Source organism: Mastigoproctus giganteus, chromosome 7 (genome assembly GCF_048544385.1).
Source record: "Mastigoproctus giganteus isolate SK-2022 chromosome 7, ASM4854438v1, whole genome shotgun sequence".
Classification (NCBI taxonomy): domain Eukaryota; kingdom Metazoa; phylum Arthropoda; class Arachnida; order Uropygi; family Thelyphonidae; genus Mastigoproctus; species Mastigoproctus giganteus.
In genome coordinates this window covers 194,801,319-194,809,751 of record NC_143581.1, presented here as the reverse complement: position 1 = coordinate 194,809,751, position 8,433 = coordinate 194,801,319, and the positions used below count along the sequence as shown (strand labels likewise).

The window sequence follows — 8,433 nt, the reverse complement described above, 5'->3', positions numbered from 1 at the left end:
TGTATTGCGATTATTCTGGTCGATTTGCTTGTTTCCTGGAAAAAAGCTCGACTTTACCGGAGGAAAAAAAACCATACAACCATCGCCTGAGACCGACTAAGTCGGTCACGAAGCAATTAAGTTTTAAGGCAGTCTTTCTAAGACTGCCTTAAAACTTAATTGCTTCCAGGGCTGTACCTAGCTAATTAAGCATCCGGGTAAAATCGTACAATTAAAAATACGTTGTTATATTTCATTTTGCTCCCCTAACAGAAATGCGCCCGAGGTGGAAAACTGCACACTGCGCTCTATACAACTTAAAATTTGTTTAATTTTAGCGTCCCTAAAAGTGTCTATATATGACATGCACTGCATTCATGGTGCTTTGTTATTAGTATGAGTTTTGATTGAATAAGATTTGAATTCCGAATATTAAAAAATTCTCTTACACACTTCAAGCAGCTGGCTGTGTCATCAGCTTGTGTGACATAATCGGCATCTGGGTCAAAGCAAGATAAAGGCTTCTTCCATAATGGCATTATGTAGTGTTTATGATTCCGCCTGATCTACTTTTGTATGAAAATAGTTTCTATGTATATGAAAAAATCCGTATTTTAATTTGTTTTGAAAATCTAACGTTTATAACTATACCTGATATTTTTGAGGTCAAATGTTCTATTATTTCTATTTTATTTTTACAGTTTCTTCGATTACCAATTTCCGGCCCGAGTAGTTGCTCTGTACTCTGTATTGAAAAACTTAAAGCCGACTGTCCATTTATATTCTTAACATCAGGCAAATTGAAACCTGAACGATAGCCCGGCTTCCATTGTTAATTGCGGGCTTGCATCGGTGGGAAGACGTTATTTATCAGCCCGTCCCCCACCCAGGGGCGGACTTTGGCCAAGGCAGACTTGGCAACTGCCTAGAACCCGTAAAACGGTTTTATGATACATTTTTTATAGTATAAATTTTTATAGGCAGAGGACTCTTTTTAGCTTTCAACATAATACAAGACCTGTATTTTCATATTTAGTAATAGAAGACCTTTTTTAACCCATTTAACTGTGTCCTCCATTACAATTTCTGAAAGATGGAAACTCTAGGTAGGACCCAAAATGAGAATCTTGTCTGGGCCCGATTTTTCCTTAGTCCGCCACTACTCCCACCATGTTTTGTCAAATTCACTAAATATCACTCAGAGCTGGAAAGAAAGTACATATTTAAAAGAGAGAATGTATTTGCTAAATGAAATTCTATTTCGGAGCTACAGAAAAACCTCGCTTTAAGAAGAATAAATAATAACCTCATAATTCCTCGGTATGGCATCCAGCACTAATTTTACCGATGTGAATTCGAGAAGAGTTTCTCGATTGCATCATAAAATAAGTATGCTTTTTGCTAACTAAATAATCTAAAAATATTGTCGGAATATTTTAATTAGACTATACAGTACTCTGTGAACCATGCTGCGGGATAGTTATTAATTTAGTATTTCACAATCGCATCGGCTTAAAAATATTTTTCAATGTTTAAACTTTTTTAAATGCTTCAACTTATGAATGAATGTTTCAACTTTTTTTAATGTTTGATGTTTGTACGAGGCTACTTACTAGATGTTTTTCGGGAGCCGCTAAGCGGAACTTTATTGATTTGAAATTATTGTTTTTCTCCAACTTGTGATTTAAAATTATTAGTGTAGTATTTATTTATAATTCTCTGATTAATCTGGTGTATTTACTTGGCCCTCGTAATTGCTTAAAAAACCACAGTCGACTTCTGCTGGTATTGTGTTATATCAATAAGAACTTTCGAATTTTGCTGCCATTGTTTTTGTATTGATATAGGAGATGCTTGGAGATTTCTACATAGATTTGAAGCAGTGTTATCAATATTAAAAGAAGCTTATGAAATAAAATTTATAGCACTACATACGTGTTTTTATAACTTAATTTTATCACGTAGTCCGTAATGAAAGCTATTAGGCTTTTCATACCAACTGAGAAATATTGTTAAAGGTTTAGGCCTAAATGGATACCAGTTGAACTAATGAAACTCGTGGCAGAGAATAAAAATGTATGAGATATATATAAATTATCAAGCGACACGGAAGCTTATGGTATATAATTTAGTCTGTAATCAAGTCACAAAGGAGGTTGGTCAAGCGAAGGCAGATTGCGAGAAATATTTAGCAAAGGATGCAAAGAAAAACAGCAAAGACTTCTTTACTTATGTAAACTCTAGAAGGAAGGGAATGAATCAGATTGGTCCACTTGATGTTGGTGGTTCGACTGTTGATGATCCTGAATGAGTATTTTGTCATCTACATTCACACATGCGGAATTCGCTGGGGAAGTGGAGGCCAGAAGTTTATCAAACTCTAATAGGGAGCTAAATGATTTTGTAATAACTAACAAGAAAGTGACAGAGAAATTGTTGAAGTTAAACGTAAGAAAGGCGCATCCGGCGTGGATAAGATCCATCGAATTATATTAAGGGAGGCAGCAGAGGAAGTAAGCAAATCCTTAGCCATAATTATGAGAGCATCGTTGGATTCAGGGGAGGTCCCTATGGATTGGAGCTGTGAGAAAATATCCCCAATTCACAAAGAGGATCAAAGGGTAACACGAGTAATTACAGACCTGTTAGTTTAATTTCTGTTTCAGAGAAAATAATGGAATTACTGGTTAAAGAAGTAATGCAGGCTTATCTAGACAAGACTGCATTTATAATTCAGACAAAGCTTAGGTCTGTTAAGGCGAAATCTTGTCTGACAAATTTGATTGGATACTACGATGTGGTCACAAAGGAACTGGATGCAAAAAATAATATTTTGATATCATATACTTGCATTTTAGGAAAGTTTTTGATGCTGTTGCACATAAAAGGCTGCTGTACATATTGGAGCAGTGTGGCATTAAGTGCAAGTTGCTGCTATGGATAAAGGGATGGTTGAGTGGGAGAAGACAGAGAGCGGTAATAAATGGACCATAGTCGGGGACTCGACTAATGTTATTAGTCGAGTCCCCGAAGGTTTGGTGTTGGGCCCATTGTTATTTTGTATATTTATCAATGATATTGATGAAGGTATATGAGGCTTAATGTCCAAGTTAGCAGGGATAATGACAGTGTGGAACTGCAACAGGATCTAGAAAGGTTAAGCAGTTGGGCTCAGAAATGGAAACTTAAATTTAACATTGACAAATGCAAAGTATTGCGTACTGTATGTGTAGCAGTAACCCCAGAGTAACGTAACAACTGTGTGGTACTGCACTCAGGGTAGTGGAGAATGAAAAAGATTTGGCGTAATTGCGCAGTCAAATATGAAGTTCTCTGAGCGGTGCAGACAAGCTGCCATGACAGCTCAGGGTTTTTTTTGTCAATGATAGGAATTTTGCTAGCACAGATAGGTAGGTGATTATCCCTTTGTGTTAGGCAATGGTCAGGCATACAGGTACTTGAGTACTGCATACAGGTCTGGACAGTGGCAGATCCAGAAAAATATGAGAGGAGGGGCACCATTTCATTTGCACACAAACATGGCACAGAACAAAATAAATATGACACTCAAACATAATGTGATGGCGGACACAGGCACACAGCTAAAGTCTGAATTACTATGAAGTAAACATTACGCACGACCAAACTACGTGATGTCTCGCACTAGAATGGCGATCACATCAGCATCAGTGTTGCCAACTGTAGTCAGTTGAAAATAAATAAAATAAAAATAAATTTTCTGTTTATACTCCGGGACGCCCACACGGTCAGTGAAGCTCACAAGATAGACAGAATACAAGAAACAGCACCGTATTTAGCAGTCACGGGATTGAACCCCGGTCAATCAAGGTACGTGTACTTATGCACGGGCGCATCTGACCACTCGATTACGGCCGCCGTCGAATAGCTGAGCCACAATGCAAAAAATAGATAAAATCTTATGTTAACAATGAAAAAAAAAAAAATTTTTTTTTTTTTTTTTTTGTAGGTAAAGGGAATTTAAACGATTGATGCATATTCTCCGCAAAAGGACAGGGGGGAAAGTGCCCCTACCCTGAATCTGCCACTGGGTCTGGAGGCCTCATTTTAGGCTGGAACGAGTACAGAGAAGGGCAATGAGTTTGATGAGTAAAACAATGGTTGCTCTTACCAAGAAAGGCTTAAGTTCTGCAAATTGCAGCCTCTGGAGACTAGGCACCTGCGAGGTGATTTGATTGAGTGTTTAAGGCTTTGAATGGTTTGACCATACTCAATGCTGATGGGGTTCTTCCCCTTGCACAGATTACGCACTTGAGAGGGGGGCATAGATTCAAATTGAGAAAAGATGGTTGCCGAATAGATATGTGAAAATTTGCATTTAACCAGCGAATGGTTAATTGCTGCAGCAAACTCCCATCTGTTGTTGTGGAAGTTGCTGGCTTAAATAAATTCAACGAAGAATTTATGGATAAGTGAAATGGAAAGTTTTATTTTTTTTGCTTTTTGGCTGATGTGTAAACTTGCATCATATGCTACTGCTAATTAAACTACTGCACTGCTAAGCTGTGTCGGATAGAGATAAGTGCTAAAGAAGCACCTATTTCTATCCGACATAGATAGAAATAGGTAACTTTTCCACTAATGCTGATGTCCTCCAAGGTTCAGTTCTTTCTCCCACTCTTTTCCTCTTGTATATTAATGACCTTTTTCCATTGACCGCAAATCCTATCCATAGTTTTGCCGACCATAGCACATTGCATTCCACTTTCTAATTTGAGAAACCTTGCCCTGCTCAATCAGCTTCAACTTCTCGAATATCCGCTACCAATTCCTTAAATGCCGATCTTCAGTGGGGTAAAGACAACTTAGTTGATTCCAATCCATCTAAAACTCAGTCCTGTCTTATATCTCGCAAAAATGATTCTTCTGCTTCTATGCTTATTTTTGGTGACACTCCGATTTCTAGGCAAGATGATATATACTCTGATTTCTAATCTCTCTTAGCACAAGCAGATCACAAACATTGCTTTCTCTGCATCTAAAAAACTTGGTTTTCTCTTTCGCTCTCGGAGTTACTTTTCTTCCAAACAGCTGTTCACTCTGTACAAATCGCAAATCCGCCCTACCATGGAATATTGTTCCCACATCTCGGGCGGTGCTCCCAAAATCTCTCTCAGCCTTCTAGATTCCATTCAGAAGGGGCAGTTAGGTTAATTAATGACTCATCTCTAACAGAGTCTCTTCACTCTCTGTCTCATAGACGTACTGTTTCTGCTGCATGCCTTTTCTACAGATACTTCCATGGGCACTGTTCTTCTGAATTTGCTTCTATAATTCCCGCTCTTTCAAAACAGTCCGAACACATGCCGCCACAAGCCATTTACTGTGCATCTTCAAACTCATAGGACCAACTTTTCATCTTCCTCCTTTATTCATTCAACTGCCAGTGTCCCCCCCGGAACACTGCTTTACTTTTCCCTCCCCTTATTTTCAAAAAATTCTGGAAGTGCCACTGCTACACTTGTAGTATTGAATGTCTCACACTGTAATGCTATGAAATAAAAAAAAAAACAACTAAATGTTGTAATACTATATTTTACCGTACTTATTTCGTGGAGTAAAGTTTTAAATTTTAATATGTTGCAAATACATAGCAAACAAGGTGTACAGTCTAGGAACTATGTAAAACATAATGTATCCTGAGGTTTTTTTTTTAAGTCCGACCAGCCTACTTCGTGTTAAAATGTCGGATTTATGAGGCTCTACTATATATCGAATAAGGCTTTTCCGCTAAATTATACTGTCCGTTAAACTCGAAGGAAGAAATATTGTCGCCAAAAGCCCAGGCAGTGGCGGATTTAGCACTTGAGAGGCCCCAGGCGCAATTCAATTTTCAGGGCCCCCCTCTAAATATTTTCGGTACCACTACAGTGTGCATTCTACGCGCACGTAGAATTTTTTACTGTAGCACGCGCTCTGGATTTAGTGTTGCGGTTTTAATCATTTTGGTTGCGCAATTCTTTATACATATTTTATTAAAAAAGACGATGCTCCGTTACATGTGAGCCAGCGCAGTAGTGATTTCAGAGGCTTTAAAAGACTACTGCGCTTGCTTATTGGTTCCCAATTAGTTGCGAATAGTTTTGAACTGCCTCCGCGAACAAATCTAATATCGTTTCTTGAGCAATATCGTCACAGGGTTCTTCACTCGTGGAGCTGAAAGTGTTTAATTTAAGCATTAATGATAATATGTATTCTACTTAAGATTCACTTAGTTCGCATAGATATTTCATATAATATGTAGGGATATCGCATAAGAGTTACTAACTTCTCATCTTAAATTATAGTTTTATTCAGTAACGGTAATAAAGATGAGTATAAAAATTTAAAATGAAACAATTTTTTTTTTGAGACCTGAAATTTGAGGCCCCAGCGCGCACCTCAAATGCGCCTGTGCGGAAATCCGCCACTGAGCCCAGGGGCTCACATCTGGTGAGTATGGTCTTGGCACACCCAGGGTCCTGAGCTGGATATCATCATTCTCTCTCTCTCTCTCTCTCTCTCTCTCTCTCTCTCTCTCTCTCTCAGGGTAATAGGGATTTTTTTTTTTTTTTTTTGGCCGTGCAGCATAAGCCTCAGGCTTCCTTGCACCAATGGCTAATAACAATAATAAAGTTTATATAATGCTATGAAAAAGTGCTGTACTATGAAATAAAAAAATACTGAATGTTGTAATACTGTATTTTACTGTACTTTTTTTTGCTGGAGTAAAGATTGAAATTTTGTATCGTATAATGACAGTTGAAACTCTGACTAAAGTTTATTTCGTTTGAAGAGCTCTGAGCACCTCGCTAATGGTTCAAATGACTCCATACTGATGTCTGATAGGTTGGGCAATCTGGTGGAAGGTGATAATGAAGAAAATCCTGACTACTGACATTCTGCTTTATTTAGAAAATATTTTAACTGATAGGAAATGCCATCCAGACTGAGGCATCTACGTCATCTCATCCTGCATGGACGGAAAACCTGGTTCGGTAGACGCTATCTGTTATTTCCCAATTCCGTTGAAGCGAGGATTTGCTGTTTTTAAGTAATTAATTTCGAGCTATGAAAAGTAGCAGGGTAATATGCTTTTGCTAACTGTATTTATTTATTTATTTATATGAGATGATGAGTTGGTAGCAGCCGATATACGCCTATGTGATGAATGGCAGTTATTTCAAAACAGTTGTGTTATGTCCTTCCTGTTTCATTGGATAAATATCATTTATTTTGGTTCTAGTATACTTGCAATCTATACAAACAGCAGTGTAGTGAACAGCTAATTTTTAATTAAAAATCGAGACTTTTTTTTTAAATCCACATATAAAAAATATAGTGGAAGGTAAACGATGTCAACTTATACAAGTTTTAGAAAACAGTTTCAATTTTCATATACACTGCAATATCTGATCTAAAGCATGTCCTGCTGTTTGTCATACTAAGCAGTATTGTCCAAATTCTTATTTTTTGTTTGTTTGTTTTTCATTCCTCTTTCATATTACGTATTTTTAAATCGGGAAAACTCCCATACACGTTATTTATAATTTATTAATTAATAACAACTGTTAATGAACTGCTACTGTTTAGGGAAAAAATGAAAAACAAGACAGGAGATATAAAAAGCAAAATAAACATGACATTGTATATGCTAGGGACTACCAGCTTATTTTTTCTCATCTTTAACTCGAGCACTGACCTTGAACAGTGCACTCGTACTGCAGTTTTCCTTCCTTCCTTTCGTTTCTTTCTACCGCCCTCCGTTCAACCAAATAAATCGACAAATAGCAGCTCCACCTAGCGACAACATAATCATATGACGCATACCATGTTGACGCAGACTCTCACTTCGTTTTCGTACGGTCAGTTGCCTGTAATGCTCTGTCTTCTAAGTCTGTGTGCTTTGCTTGAGGAGTACAGGATATCAATATCTGTAGCTCATTCGCGGACCAGAACTTTTCGTGAGTGGTTTAATTCATATTCTAATAGCAGATCCAAAATGAATGACCTAATGTATTTTATCAGCAAGTAGGAGTATATGTTACTTTCTTAAGCCTAACTTCAAAACTTTTTTCGAGGCTGTGGCTGGCAGTTTCGAAATTGTAATTGTTTTAATTACATTTGGTTGCGGCATTTAACTGTGGAACATCTTGATTATCTCTATAGGTTGTAATTTTAATTTAACAGTAATTTCATCAGCGTACGGGATTATCCTGTCAGTTGCTGAGAGATACAATGTGTTTGTACTACACGTTTATTTATGTTTTTTATTGGTACAGAAATTGTGTCGTTACCTCATTTCCCTTGCTTTTATTGCTGTTTTCATATGTATTTTTGTATCCCATGCTATGCTGCTTTTAGAATAAAATAGTCAGCCAGTAATAGGATATATAACATTGGGATTACTTTTTTGTTTGTTTGTTTTGTTTACTG

At 37.3% G+C, this 8,433-nt stretch overlaps 1 protein-coding gene across 1 annotated transcript in view; it reads left to right on the top strand.

Moving 5' to 3' along the window:
• Window positions 1–7,856: 7,856 nt before the first annotated feature.
• Window positions 7,857–8,433, top strand: part of LOC150083513 (phosphatidylcholine:ceramide cholinephosphotransferase 1-like) — a 152,831-nt gene continuing 152,254 nt past the window's right edge. Inside the window, exon 1 of the mRNA XM_090377326.1 lies at window positions 7,857–7,961. The gene's annotated coding sequence lies outside the window, so the exon portion shown is untranslated. The remainder of the gene's footprint in view (window positions 7,962–8,433) is intronic.